The sequence below is a fragment of the Schistocerca gregaria genome, chromosome 1, assembly GCF_023897955.1.
Source record: "Schistocerca gregaria isolate iqSchGreg1 chromosome 1, iqSchGreg1.2, whole genome shotgun sequence".
Classification (NCBI taxonomy): Eukaryota; Metazoa; Arthropoda; class Insecta; order Orthoptera; family Acrididae; genus Schistocerca; species Schistocerca gregaria.
In genome coordinates this window covers 144,277,688-144,293,339 of record NC_064920.1, presented here as the reverse complement: position 1 = coordinate 144,293,339, position 15,652 = coordinate 144,277,688, and positions in this window count along the sequence as shown.

Genomic DNA, 15,652 nt, shown 5'->3' with positions numbered 1-15,652 from the left:
GTCGAGAGAAGGGAAAGGACAGCGAGACCAACAGAGGGTAGCTGAAGTGGGTAGTAAATCTGCTGAACCACAGGGTGGCGGAACCCTGCTGGGACAGAAGACGGAACCACAGAGTGGCAGAACACGGAAGGGACCGGTGCAGGGACTGACAAGCAAACACCGGACTTTCACCGCTTGTAAACTCAGGGACGCCCTGACTCAGCGGAGCGAGCAAAAAACGGCCTGACGAGAAGACGGCTTCGGCAAGCCACCACTGGCAACGCATCTCGTGGTCGTGAGGTAGCGTTCTCGCTTCCCGCGCCCGTCTTCCCGGGTTCAATTCCCGGCAGGGTCAGGGTTATTCTCTGCCTGGTGATGGCTGGGTATTGTGTGTTGTCCTTAAGTTAATTAGGTTTAAGTAGTTCTATATTCGAGGGGACTGATGACCATAGATGTTAAGTCTCATAGTACTCAGAGCCATTTTTTAACCACTGGCAAAAAATATGTGTAAAAGTCCCACTACTGCTATTAAACAGCACGCTGATGCACGGAACTGAAGAAAACGTCAACAAAGTAGAAATAACATGCCCAAACCATTTATCAAACTGTTACTAGGAGGAGAACGTGAAAGCGACTAGTTATCAATAAATATTTCCATATCCTGCCCAGAGAAGAACCAAGAAGCAAGTAAGAAGCAGAGAAAAAGCAGGAAGAACAGAAGTTGAAGATTCACAAGATTGAGACCAAGAAAGAAGATGGGTGAAGAATAGACGACATACCTTCCCAAATCCCTATCCTATTGTAAACTAGTCGTCTGCAAAGTATTACAACGAAAAACGACCACTTTCAGCGACACATAATGATGACTTTCACGCATACAAAGCCAGTAAACCACGAGATTCTGCACTCACAGCTCCATTCCATTATGGGACCTCCAGAACAGCAACACACACTTGCAAAGCCAACAAGGAACAACGAACGAAGTTGTACATCAAATACATGCCACACATCCATCTCGCTCAAGTCCATCACCTTCATGCAAAAAAACATTCGCCAACCTCATGCTAAAACATTCATAGGATTGTGTGAATATGTGTAATCAAATTATGTGATGTAGGAATTGTGCAAAAGAAATGTGTGAAAAACTAAATAAGATAAGCACACCAGACAGCTAATAAACTAAAAAATAACAGTCATTTACTATGGCCTTAAGTAAAAAATAGACTATCGATAAAAATAAGTCATTAGTTCTGAAATGGACAGTAGATAAAGAACAAAAGTAAGGCATAATAAACACTAAAACTATATGCCACTTATTTTCTCCTCATAAAAATAAAAGAATAACTATATTTTATTTTCTCCTTATAAAAACAAAGAATAAAAAATTATCTTGTTGGATGTTTTCCTTTTTTAAACATTTGTGCCATTTGTTAAGATAATATCTTACTACTTGTGTATGTATATTTCTTTGTCAAAGCAATTCTTGGAAATCATTCTTATTTGTTAGTGTAACAATGTTGAAATGAGTGTCTAGAAACAAAAACATTTTACTTGTACATGATATTTAGAAAATGTGTTAGGAATAGATTTTACTTAATTACTACATATATAAAAACAATATTTCTAAGAAAATCAATGTGAAAACTCCTCACTTTCGATAACAAGCTTCCTAAAAAACAAACTACACAATTAAATAAAGAAAGAAAATAATTAAAAATAATAATTATAATAGACTAAAAATATTCTTCCCTTATCAATATAAACATATTTTTGATAATAATGTGGAAAAATATAAAAATATAAATTAGTAATACAAACTAGCATAGAACAGAATAATGTGACTGAACAGTAGGCAACAAAATTTAGATAACAGAATAATTTTTGACTGGCTTAGACAACGATTCAATCATTGCCTAACTTCAGTACAAAAATTAAGTTTGAAGGGTGGTGATATGTAAGGTGTCAGGCAAATCCAACACCTTCCATGAAAACCCTGACATGATAAGCAAATCCAGTAGTATGTCACATAGCTCAGAATAAATCGTGACGTTAAATTAAACAAAGTAATATGAGTAACGAATGAGCAAATGGAATACCACAGACTAACACAAGAATGCCTAAATGCATGTCATACCTTCCCACCGTGAGACAGATGCAGTTCCGAGGGGAGAAACGAGAACAGAAGCCAAGAGCAGAACCGTGTTAAGCTGAAGGCCCTACGATAAGGGACGGACACCCACGTAGCCAGCTAACCGCTAGGACCACCCCCTAGCCCATGTTAAAAGCTATAGCCCCCCAGAAGAACAGTATAGATATTACGATAACACTAAAAGGACCACACCAGCTGCAAGTTTTAGCTTGAGACTTTTTCGCGTCTCTGTTACGTTGCAGACTTTAAAAGCATTGCCCCACCACGAAAAGTATAACGTTTCTCGTTGGATAGACAGAATTTTTGTAGGCGAAGCTTAAGGTTAACATTGAGACCCTGATTGGTCAGATGAAAACACAGCCAGATAGTTTTTTTAAACCAACTTCGGTAAATTGTAGTAAGGACAAGTTAGGCAAGAGTTACTTCCGAGATGGCGAGGTGAGCGGAGCTGTGCTGCCCGCCGCCGTCCTGACGCTGCCTAAACGCCGACAAGGTAATGAACGCACGCGATGGCGCATTTTTGAGCGCATAAGGCTTCACTCGGAACTGCAGAAGTCTCATCTGTTACATCCCATTTTTGCGTAATACTAGTGTCGATCGTAAATTAAATCTCATGGTGTTCACTTGAAATAAAAATCTGAAACGCGATGATTTTTCTGTTATATAGTTATTGAGAAGCCACACCAGCCACTGTAACTTACGACAAGTTAGGTAAGTATTTAAAGATAACTGAGGGTCACTGTAGACCATTTTGATAGTTTTCTCTCTTTTGAAACTTAATTTAAACCTAGATTATAGATGTGATATGGCATAGGTCATCCTTCGATCCATTGTAGAGCTTGGTAACCCACTCAGGGAATATTCGTTCACATTTTTGTTGAATGCAGTTGGTTTTTATCATCCTGTATTGAAACATTTCCTTTTATCAATAGTGCAATTTATAAACAACGTTTTATGAGTAGAATAAAATTTCCAATGGTAAATGTAACTGCTTTTTCAACGTTATTTTACCAGCTAACAAACAATAGGAAAGCCTTGAACCCCTTCCACTAAATTTAGTTAGTATTAAGATTCTTTTACAGGGACTGCAGTGGAGCTGACGCTGAAATCATTAAGTATTTGGTTATATCGTCGCTAGTCCCACTGAACTCTTCAGAACTCTACATGTCATGTGTGGTCTGGCGTCTCCTTACCAGCAACAGTTCCCAGGTTCAAACTAGTCAATTCCCTAAAAAACAAGATCAGAGGGTCGTTGCGCGAAAGTGGTAGGGAGACACGATATAGAACAAACATACACCATGCAGAACGTTAGACAGTGAGGACATAATGGTCAAGAAAGAGTTATACGCTGAACCACCAAAGAAACTAGTACAGGCAAGCGTATTCAAATACAGAGATATGTCAACAAGGCAGCATACCGCGCAGCAGTCCGCAACCCCAATGTAAGACAACAAGTGTCTGGCGCAATTGGTAGATCGGTAGCAATTGCTGCTATGGCAGGTTGTCAAGAAATAAGTTAGTTTGAACGTGGTGTTATAGCCGTCGCGCGAACGAATGGACACAGCATGTCCGGTGAAGTGGGGATTTTCCGTACAACCATTCCACGAGTGTACCATGAATATCAAGAATCCGGTAAAACATCAAATCTCCGACATCGCTGCCGCCGCAAAAAAATCCTGCAAGAACGGGACCAACGATGACCAAAGAGGATCGTTCAATCTGAGAAAGGTGCATTCCTTCCGCAAACTGTTGCAGATTTCAATGCTGAGCCTTCAATAAGTGTTAGTGTGCGAACCATTCAACAAAACATCATTGATATGGGCTTTCAGAGCCGAAAGCCCACTCGTGTACCCTTGATGACTGCACGACACAACGCTTTACGCCTCGCCTGAGCCCATCAACACCGATATTGGACAGTTTATGACTGAAGACATGTCTGGTCGGACGATTCTCGTTTCAGATTGTATCGAGCGGATGGATTGCAGGTATGGAGACAGCCTCATGAATCCATAGACCATGCATGTAAGCAGAGAACTGTTCAAGTTGGTGGAGCCTCTGTAATGGAGTGGGGCGTGTGCAGTTGGAGTGATATGAGATCCCTGATATATCTAGATACGACTCTGACAGGTGATACATGCATAGGCACCCTGTCTGCCCGACGGACTTGAGCAACTCAAGCAGGACAATGCGACAACCCACACGTGCAGAATTGCTACAGAATGGCTCCAGGAACACTCTCCTGAGTTTAACACTCCCACTCCCCAGACATGAACATTATTGATCATATCTGGGATGCCTTGCTACGTGCTGTTCAGAAGAGATCTCCACCCCCTCGTACTCTTACGGATTTATGGTCAGCCTTGCAGAATTCATGGTGTCAGTTCCCTCCAGCACTACTTCAGACATTACTCGAGTCCATGCCACGTAGTGATGCGACACTTCTGCGTGCTCGTGGGGGCCCTACACGACATTAGGCAGATGTACCAGTTTCTTTGGCTCTACAGTGTGTATGGTGTTAATAAGAAAGCCATGTGTGACTTAGTTAACTGGTAGTTACATTCCAGTGACAGAAAAATATCGATGTAACGACACAGAAGACTTATAATGCTATTTTATCCTAAACTGACGTCCTGAGATCGTTGCTATGTACAAAATGTAGGTCTTTTTTGTTTCTTCTTTTTTTTTCGAAGAAAAAGACAGCAACCAGCAACTATTGATAATATTATTAATTTACTTAAGAAGGGCGATAATCGATTTCGAACCGACAAGTTTATTTTGAGAGGTCTGTTCGCACCAAAATAACATTTTTTACTCTTTATTCCCCTTTGCAGTAAGAGGTTCTTGGTGTGGTGGTGCCGCCGAAAAATTACGCGGGATTTTCAACAGCAACATCATCGTAACAATCTTTCTCCACAAGAGGAAATAAAGAACCAAAACTTACATTAACTTCAACGAATATCCATCTTTACAGGAACAGCTGTCTTATGAGGAACCTGTCGGTTCGTAACCGGTTACGGCACTATTTACGTATATACACTCCTGGAAATTGAAATAAGAACACCGTGAATTCATTGTCCTAGGAAGGGGAAACTTTATTGACACATTCCTGGGGTCAGATACGTCACATGATCACACTGACAGAACCACAGGCACATAGACACAGGTAACAGAGCATGCACAATGTCGGCACTAGTACAGTGTATATCCACCTTTCGCAGCAATGCAGGCTGCTATTCTCCCATGGAGACGATCGTAGAGATGCTGGATGTAGTCCTGTGGAACGGCTTGCCATGCCATTTCCACCTGGCGCCTCAGTTGGACCAGCGTTCGTGCTGGACGTGCAGACCGCGTGAGACGACGCTTCATCCAGTCCCAAACATGCTCAATGGGGGACAGATCCGGAGATCTTGCTGGCCAGGGTAGTTGACTTAAACATTCTAGAGCACGTTGGGTGGCACGGGATACATGCGGACGTGCATCGTCCTGTTGGAACAGCAAGTTCCCTTGCCGGTCTAGGAATGGTAGAACGATGGGTTCGATGACGGTTTGGATGTACCGTGCACTATTCAGTGTCCCCTCGACGATCACCAGAGGTGTACGGCCAGTGTAGGAGATCGCTCCCCACACCATGATGCCGGGTATTGGCCCTGTGTGCCTCGATCGTATGCAGTCCTGATTGTGGCGCTCACCTGCACGGCGCCAAACACGCATACGACCATCATTGGCACCAAGGCAGAAGCGACTCTCATCGCTGAAGACGACACGTCTCCATTCGTCCCTCCATTCACGCCTGTCGCGACACCACTGGAGGCGGGCTGCACGATGTTGGGGCGTGAGCGGAACACGGCCTAACGGTGTGCGGGACCGTAGCCCAGCTTCATGGAGAAGGTTGCGAATGGTCCTCGTCGATACCCCAGGAGCAACAGTGTCCCTAATTTGCTGGGAAGTGGCGGTGCGGTCCCCTACGGCACTGCGTAGGATCCTACGGTCTTGGCGTGCATCCGTGCGTCGCTGCGGTCCGGTCCCAGATCGACGGGCACGTACACCTTCCGCCGACCACTGGCGACAACATCGATGTACTGTGGAGACCTCACGCCCCACGTGTTGAGCAATTCGGCGGTACGTCCACCCGGCCTCCCGTATGCCCACTATAGGCCCTCGCTCAAAGTCCGTCAACTGCACATACGGTTCACGTCCACGCTGTCGCGGCATGCTACCAGTGTTAAAGACTGCGATGGAGCTCCGTATGCCACGGCAAATTGGCTGACACTGACGGCGGCGGTGGACAAATGCTGCGCAGCTAGCGCCATTCGACGGCCAACACCGCGGTTCCTGGTGTGTCCGCTGTGCCGTGCGTGTGATCATTGCTTGTACAGCCCTCTCGCAGTGTCCGGAGCAAGTATGGTGGGTCTGACACACCGGTGTCAATGTGTTCTTTTTTCCATTTCCAGGAGTGTAAACAGCATTATCAGTACTGTTGAGTTCTTCTTTGTAAGGATCTACGAATACGCCTACAAAGACCAAGAAAACACTGAATACCAGAGAGTTATATCTGGTCTCGTCTTCAAATACGTCAAAAGCCTCAAGAGAAAAGGACGATGATGGTGGAATTGATGATGATTATTCGTGTCTGACACTGCAGTAAACAACAATAACAGGGTAAACAATGTTTTGTCCCCACAACGCAGCATTTTATGCAAGCAGAACAATACCTTTCTCGTGGCTGCTCTACAAGATGTTATAGAAGGGGCGAGATAATCGAAGACGTATTAACAACAGAAAGGTGTCATACAGTGAGGCAATGTTCGCGGGTCTGCTTCAGTGCAAATTGTCTTGTTTCCCTGAAATTAGTGTCGTGAAGGTTTTGCCTCATCATTCGGTCTTTTATTTTTTTATTTTTTTTTCAAATTCTAATACCCAATGAAATACGGAATGATGGAAAGTCAAATAAACAAATTTTAATGCTCTGAATAATGAGAGAAATCACAGTGGTCTGGATTAAAGACTTCGACTACCGTTTTGAAGGTGCTGCGTTGTGGGTTCGATCATAGCCACTCATTACTCTTTAAATCAGAATAATCAGCTTTGGCGGCGCAAGATTTCTGGTGCAAGAAATCACAGTTATTCTGGCAGTAGCCTCGCCGAAATACGGCGGAGGAGCGGACAGAGATTCAGAACACCCTATTGCGGCTGGGGCAGAAATCTGCCGCTAAAGGTGGAATAATCCGTAACGATCAACGGCTAGAGGAAGCAGAGGGCGACGGACACAGTTGCATTAAAGCACACGAGTTGTATCCAAAAGACATGCCGTCCTCTGACTTAATCTAGTAACGAACATATCCACTGCAAAAATTCTAGGAGTAAGCTGTACCCCGTTTCCAGTAATTAAGCAGATGTTCTACCAATCAGGGAGAGGAATACTAGAAAACAGAGTGTTGTAGGGAGACTGGAGAATGTAAAAAGACAGAACGACGTCTCTTGCGGTCTGTACTATTCCTCTCTCTGCTGCTTGCTGTCAAATCAATTGCTTTTTCATTATGACTTGTGTTACGACGTAAAGTAAGCGCCGGCACACCAGTCGGGAACGACAGGGAAGAGAAGGCTGTGACAAGAGGTCAGCCATTCGCATGCTGACCGACCTCCCTCCAGGACGACAACGCGACACAAGAGGCCCCTAGGTGAAGACGACGCGCCCGACTGCTGCCGGCCCACTTCGATAGCAAGTTCAACGTTAGCCACTTCGTTAGCCGACGCATCGTAGCCTCTTCATTAGCACTCTCTACGTAGTTCAGTTGAAGATAGCAGTCACTGCAGTTCAGTTGACAGACTGTTGTTAGTAGTGGTCGTTGTGTTTTCTATTCTGAAGAGAACTGATTATTTTGTATGTCGCCCTTTGCTTGCAATAGTATCGAAGGAAATTGACGGAGATTCGAATTGTGAAATGATTTGGGTGAAGGTCACGGTTAAAGCAGGCTCAGACACGGTAATTGGATGTCTCTATAGGCCCCCGGGCTCAGCAGCTGTTGTGGCTCAGCACCTGAAGAATAATTTGGAAAATATTTCGAGTAGATTTCCCCACCATGTTATAGTTCTGGGTGGAGATTTTAATTTGCCGGATATAGACTGGGAGACTCAAACGTTCATAACGGGTGGCAGGGACAAAGAATCCAGTGAAATATTTTTAAGTGCTTTATCTGAAAACTACCTTGAGCAGTTAAAAAGAGAACCGACTCGTGGCGATAACATATTAGACCTTCTGGTGACAAACAGACCCGAACTATTTGAATCAGTTAATGCAGAACAGGGAATCAGCGATCATAAAGCTGTTACTGCATCGATGATTTCAGACGTAAATAGAAATATTAAAAAAGGTAGGAAGATTTTTCTGTTTAGCAAAAGTGACAAAAAGCAGATTTCAGAGTACTTGGTGGCTCAACACAAAAGTTTTGTCTCAAGTACAGACAGTGTTGAGGATCAGTGGACAAAGTTCAAAACCATGGTACAATATGCGTTAGATGAGTATGTGCCAAGCAAGATCGTAAGAGATGGGAAAGAGCCACCGTGGTACAACAACCGAGTTAGAAAACTGCTGCGGAAGCAAAGGGAACTTCACAGCAAACATAAACATAGCCAAAGCCTTGCAGACAAACAAAAATTACGCGAAGCGAAATGCAGTGTGAGGAGGGCTATGCGAGAGGCTTTCAATGAATTCGAAAGTAAAGTTCTATGTACTGACTTGGCAGAAAATCCTAAGAAATTTTGGTCCTATGTCAAAGCGGTAGGTGGATCAAAACAAAATGTCCAGACACTCTGTGACCAAAATGGTACTGAAACAGAGGATGACAGACTAAAGGCCGAATTACTAAATATCTTCTTCCAAAGCTGTTTCACAGAGGAAGACTGCACTGTGCTTCCTTCTCTAGATTGTCGCACAGTTGACAAAATGGTAGATATCGAAGTAGACGACAGAGGGATAGAGAAACAATTAAAATCGCTCAAAAGAGGAAAGGCCGCTGGTCCTGATTGAATACCAGTTCGATTTTACACAGAGTACGCGGAGGAACTTGCCCCCCTTCTTGCAGCGGTGTACCGTAGGTCTCTAGAAGAGCGAAGCGTTCCAAAGGATTGGAAAAGGGCACAGGTCATCCCCGTTTTCAAGAAGGGACGTCGAACAGATGTGCAGAACTATAGACCTATATCTCTAACGTCGATCAGTTGTAGAATTTTGGAACACGTGTTATGTTCGAGTATAATGACTTTTCTGGAGACTAGAAATCTACTCTGTAGGAATCAGCATGGGTTTCGAAAAAGACGGTCGTGTGAAACCCAGCTCGCGCTATTCGTCCACGAGACTCAGAGGGCCTTAGACGCGGGTTCAGAGGTAGATGCCGTGTTTCTTGACTTCCGCAAGGCGTTTGACACAGTTCCCCACAGTCGTTTAATGAACAAAGTAAGAGCATACGGACTATCAGATCAATTGTGTGATTGGATTGAGGAGTTCCTAGATAACAGAACGCAGCATGTCATTCTCAATGGAGAGAAGTCTTCCGAAGTAAGAGTGATTTCAGGTGTGCCGCAGGGGAGTGTCATAGGACCGTTGCTATTCACAATATACATAAATGACCTGGTGGATGACATCGGAAGTTCACTGAGGCTTTTTGCAGATGATGCTGTGGTGTATCGAGAGGTTGCAACAATGGAAAATTGTACTGAAATGCAAGAGGATCTGCAGCGAATTGACGCATGGTGCACGGAATGGCAATTGAATCTCAATGTAGACAAGTGTAATGTGATGCGAATACATAGAAAGATAGGTCCCTTATCATTTAGCTACAAAATAGCAGGTCAGCAACTGGAAGCAGTTACTTCCATAAATTATCTGGGAGTACTCATTAGGAGTGATTTAAAATGGAATGATCATATAAAGTTGATCGACGGTAAAGCAGATGCCAGACTGAGATTCATTGGAAGAATCCTAAGGAAATGCAATCCGAAAACAAAGGAAGTACGTTACAGTACGCTTGTTCGCCCAATGCTTGAATACTGCTCAGCAGTGTGGGATCCGCACCAGGTAGGGTTGATAGAAGAGATAGAGAAGATCCAACGGAGAGCAGCGCGCTTCGTTACAGGATCATTTAGTAATTGCGAAAGCGTTACGGAGATGATAGATAAACTCCAGTGGAAGACTCTGCAGGAAAGACGCTCAGTAGCTCGGTACGGGCTTTTGTTAAAGTTTCGAGAACATACCTTCACCGAAGAGTCAAGCAGTATATTGCTCCCTCCTACGTATATCTCGCGAAGAGACCATGAGGATAAAATCAGAGAGATTAGAGCCCACACAGAAGCATACCGACAATCCTTCTTTCCACGTACAATACGAGACTGGAATAGAAGGGAGAACCGATAGAGGTACTCAGGGTACCCTCCGCCACACACCGTCGGGTGGCTTTCGGAGTATGGATGTAGATGTAGATGTAGATCTGTGTAATTGCCCTAGTGGATGCTCATGTATAAAGGACATGAATTCTCAGATCAAAGTTGTTTGTAGCTGTCTTGTTGAAATAAAACTCATTAAAACGACTTGTTTGATTGTTTGTCTAGCAAACCGAGTATGCAGGATTTCTAGGCACAACAACATGGCGACGAGATACACGATTAACGTGATGCCGACGATATAGGAACAATAACATAGTGACAACCTGTTAATGCTTCGAACCCAGAGCCACCAGCTGCCACAGACTGTCTCTGTTTTGTTTTGTCATGGGATTTTATGTTTTGCTGGTCCCTTGTTTTCAGGTGGGCGTTGCAGCAATTTTCTTTGCTTGTATGCTTATTTTTATTGCTTGCGCTCCCTGTTTATTGCATTTGCCTATTCCAAAATAAGCAACTCACCTCACCCACCCCCTGATCATGCATTACTATGAAAGACAATGATCAGCCGAAATTTTACCGTCACAGACTTGTTCCCATTGCATTGCAGGACAATGTGGCTGCTGAACGTAAAGAATTGCGAGATAGCGGAGCTATTGCGCCCATACAAGCTAGTCAAAGGCCAAGTCCACTGGTTTTGTTCCCCAAAGCTCCAGGTCGCCTCTCTATTGACTTTAAGTCTACAGTCAACCCACATACTGTAATTGATACTTATCCATTGCCACGCCCAGAGGACCTCATTGGAAAATTAGGCGTTGGTCGCTACTTTTGGAAAACTGATTTGCGCCACACATATCTTCAAATACCACTAGATGAAGAATCTCCTACCGAGTGTGTTGTGAACACTCATTAGGGCTTGTTTAAATACACTACTGGCCATTAAAATTGCTACACCAAGAAGAAATGCAGATGATAAACGGGTATTTATTGAACAAATATATTATACTAGAACTGACATGTGATTACATTTGCACGCAATTTGGGTGCATAGATCCTGAGAAATAAGTACCAAGAACAACCACCTCTGACCGTAATAACGGCCTAGATACGACTGGGCACTGAGTCAAACAGAACTTGGATGGCATGTACAGGTACAACTGCCCGTGCAGCTTCAACACGATACCTCAGTTCACCAAGAGCAGTGACTGGCGTATTGTGACGAGCCAGTTGCTCGGCCATCATTGACCAGACGTTTTCAGATGGTGAGAGATCTGGAGAATGTGCTGGCCAGGGCAGCAGTCGAACATTTTCTGTATCCTGTGCAGGACCTGCAACATGCGGTCATGCATTAGCGTGCTGAAATGTAGGGTTTTGCAGGGATCGAATGAAGGTTAGAGCCTCGGGTCGTAACACATCTGAAATGTAACGTCCACTGTTCAAAGTGCAGTCAATGTGAACAAGAGGTGACCGAGACGTGTAACCAATGGCACCCCATACCATCACGCCGGATGATACGCCAGTATGGCGATGACGAATACACGTTTCCAACGTATGTGCACCGCGATGTCGCCAAACACGGATGCGACCATCATGATGCTGTAAAAAGAACCCGGATTCTTTGGAAAAAATTACGTGTTGCCACTCGTGCACCCAAGTTCGTCGTCGAGTACACCATTGCACGCGCTCCTGTCTGTGATGCACCGTCAAGGTTAACCGCAGCAATTGTCTCCGAGCTGATAGTCCATGCTGCTGCAAACGTCGTCGAACTGTTCTCGCAGATGGTTGTTGCCCATCTGTTGACTCAGGGATCGAGGTGTAGCTGCACAGTCCGTTACAGCCATGCGGATAAGGTGCCTGTCATCTCGACTGCTAATGATACGAGGCCTTTGGAATCCAGCACGGCGTTCCCTATGACCCCCCTGAACCCACCGATTCCATATTCTGCTAACAGTCACTGGATCTCGGCCAACGCGAGCAGCAATGTCACGATACGATAAACCGCAATCGCGACAGGCTACAATCCGACCTTTATCAAAGTCGGAAACGTGATGGTACACGTTTCTCCTCCTTACACGAGGCATCACAACAACGTTTCACCAGGTAACGCCGGTCAACTGCTGTTTGTGTATGAGAAGTCAGTTGGAAACTTGCCTCATGTCAGCACGTTGTAGGTGTCGCCACCGGCGCCAACTTTGTGTGAATGCCCTGAAAAGCTAAACATTTCCATATCACTGCATCTTCTTCCTGTCGGTTAAATTTCGCGTCTGTAGCACGTCATCTTCGTGGTGTAGCAATTTTAATGGCCAGTAGAGTATCTGCGGTTGCCTTTTGGTAGTGCTTCCGAACCCACATTTTCCTACGGCATTTGGAATAGCTGACTGCTCAAGTACCAACCTGTTCAAACTATTTGGACGATATTGCCTTAGCATATCGTACACCTGAAGAACACATTGCAAATTTGCGTGCTTTGTGTCGTCTGTAATCTGATTCAAGACTGGACAAGTGTGATTTTTTAAACCTAAGTTGCAGAATCTTGGTCATGTCATAAACGGTCAAGGTGTACATCCTCTTCAATCACATTTGTTAGTCATACGTCACCTGATAGTTCTTCGTAATGTCACAGAATTGCAGTTAGGGAAAATGAACTATTAGTTTCGGTTCATACCGAATGCTGCACAATTCGCAGTTCCATTGCATCGCTTGCTTCGTGAGAACGTCCCCTTTGTTTGGACAGATCAGTGCCAAGAAGTTTTTCAAAAACTTAAAGACGCATTGCTCAACGATCGATGTGTGGTTCACTTTGATCCTGACAAACCACCTGTGTTGCAAGTTGAAGCTTCCTCTTACGGAATCAGTGCAGTGCTTTCGCACAGATTTGGTGATAACTACAGGCCTACTTCTTTCTCATTAAAAGTGTTGTCCAGAGCTCAGTGCAACTATTCAGGAATAGAGAAAAATATTGTGTATGGTGTCACCAAAGCCATTGCAGTCGTTGTTTCATCCGAAGTAGCCGGTTTCGTGTAAGAACTACCCAAAAATTGTTTGTATGGGCTTTGTTGTTGTCTCTACACCATTACGATGTTGTGTATCGTCCGACAGCTCAACATGGTAATGCGGACGCACTTTCACGTCTTCCGATTTGCCCTGATACCGACTTTGACGCTTCTGCTGCATCTAGTTGTCACATCGATGCTCACGTTTATGAATTGCTTTAGTCCTTTCCTCTGAACTATAGAAAAATTGTACAGGCCACTGGATCTGATTCCGATATGAACATTTTGCTAAAATACATTCGCACATCTTGGCCTCGCTCATTGCATAGCACAAAGAACTCTGTAGTGCACCGATACTTTGCACGTCAGCATAGCCTCGCTATACAGCAAGGTGTGATTCTTGTTCAAAATAACAGTGCACAGTCACATTTGCTGATCCCCAAAGCTTTGCAAGACGACACTGGGGGATTGTTCGTACAAAACAGCGTGGCGACACTGTACTTGTGGTATGGACACCCAAATAGAACAGATGACGTTATAGTGTCACGCATGTGCGGAAAATCAGTCGGCTCCGCCACAAAAATTCTATGCTTGGTCTAAGTCTCAAACACTATGGCAACGTGTGCACTTAGTCTTTGCGGGTCCTTTTTGGAACATTCGTTGGTTGATTGCGGTAGACTCATAGCAAGTGTCCTTTTGTTGTGCCAATGAACTCGACAACGCCACACAGCACAGTTCAGGCTTTGTCCTCAATTTTTTGCCTCGAAGGTTTGCCGTATCGGATGACAGCCCTCAGTTCACATCAAAAGAATTTAAAATATTCTGTGAACGCAATGGCATACAGCATCTAACTAGTGTACCGTTCCATCCTCAGTCCAACGGCGGAGCGAAACGCTTCATCAGAATCTCCAAGCAGCAGATGACCAAACTTTGCACAGCACACACCAGGGACCAAGCATTGCAACTGTTTCTCGTGTCCTATCGTTCGCATCCACGAGATGGACCATCGCCGACGGAATTGCTTCACGGCCGCCGCTATCGGACACTGTTCCACCTGCTCCACCCTTCTCAGCGTCTGACGCCGAAAGGAAAGCCGCAAGTATCGCTTCGCGCCGCACGATGTGTTTTTCAGGATTTTTAGCAGCAGCGTACGGTGGGCGCGAGGTGAGAGCCTTCGTCGACTTCGCGCATGTATGTATTTCATTTCAGGCCCAGACGGACTGCAGCGCCGACGTCACAATCAAATTCGCTACTGTAATGTGCACGGTGATCCTCCTGTATCTCTTCCTCCAGATTCGCGTATCCCCCTCGTTGTCGTGCTCCAAACACGACGATAGTCTATTGCTTTGGGGGGGGGGGGGGGCGGCGGGAGAGGGGGGGGGACAGGAATGTTAGGGAAGTCAGCGCCGGCACGCCAGTCGGGAACGACAGAGAAGAGAAGGCTGTGAGAAGAGGTCAGCCAATCGCACACTGACTGTCCTCCCTCCAGGACGACAACGCGACAGTAGCGGCCCCTAGGTGAAGACGACGTAAGCGCCGTGTCCAACTGGTGGCAACTTCGATAGCAAGTTCAACGTTACCCACTTCGTTAGAAATCTCTACGTAGCTCAGCTGAAGATCAGCAGTCACTGCAGTTCGGTTGACAGACTGTTCTTAGTAGCGGTCGCTAGGACCAGAAGTGTTACTTGTGTTTGTCTATTCTGAAGAAGACCGATTATTCTGTATGTTGCGCCTTGCTTGCGACACATCTGTGTAATTGCACTTAAAAAACAAAGAAGCACTCCGTCGTCAGGCCACGAGTGGCCTACCGGGACCACCCGACCGCCGTGTCATCCTCAGTGGATGACGCGGATAGGAGGGGCGTGGGGTCAGCACACCGCTCTCCCGGTCGTAAGATGGTATTCTTGACCGAAGCCGCTACTATTCGGTCGAATAGCTCCTCAATTGGCATCACGAGGCTGAGTGCACCCCGAAAAATGGCAACAGCGCATGGCGGCCTGGATGGTCACCCATACAAGTGCCGACCACGTCCGACAGCGCTTAACTTCGGTGATCTCACAGGAACCGGTGTATCCACTGCGGCAAATTGCACTAGTTTTAGAAGTTTGTGGTAAGGTGTTATGGGACCAAACTGCTAAAGTCGTCGGCCCCTAGGCCTACT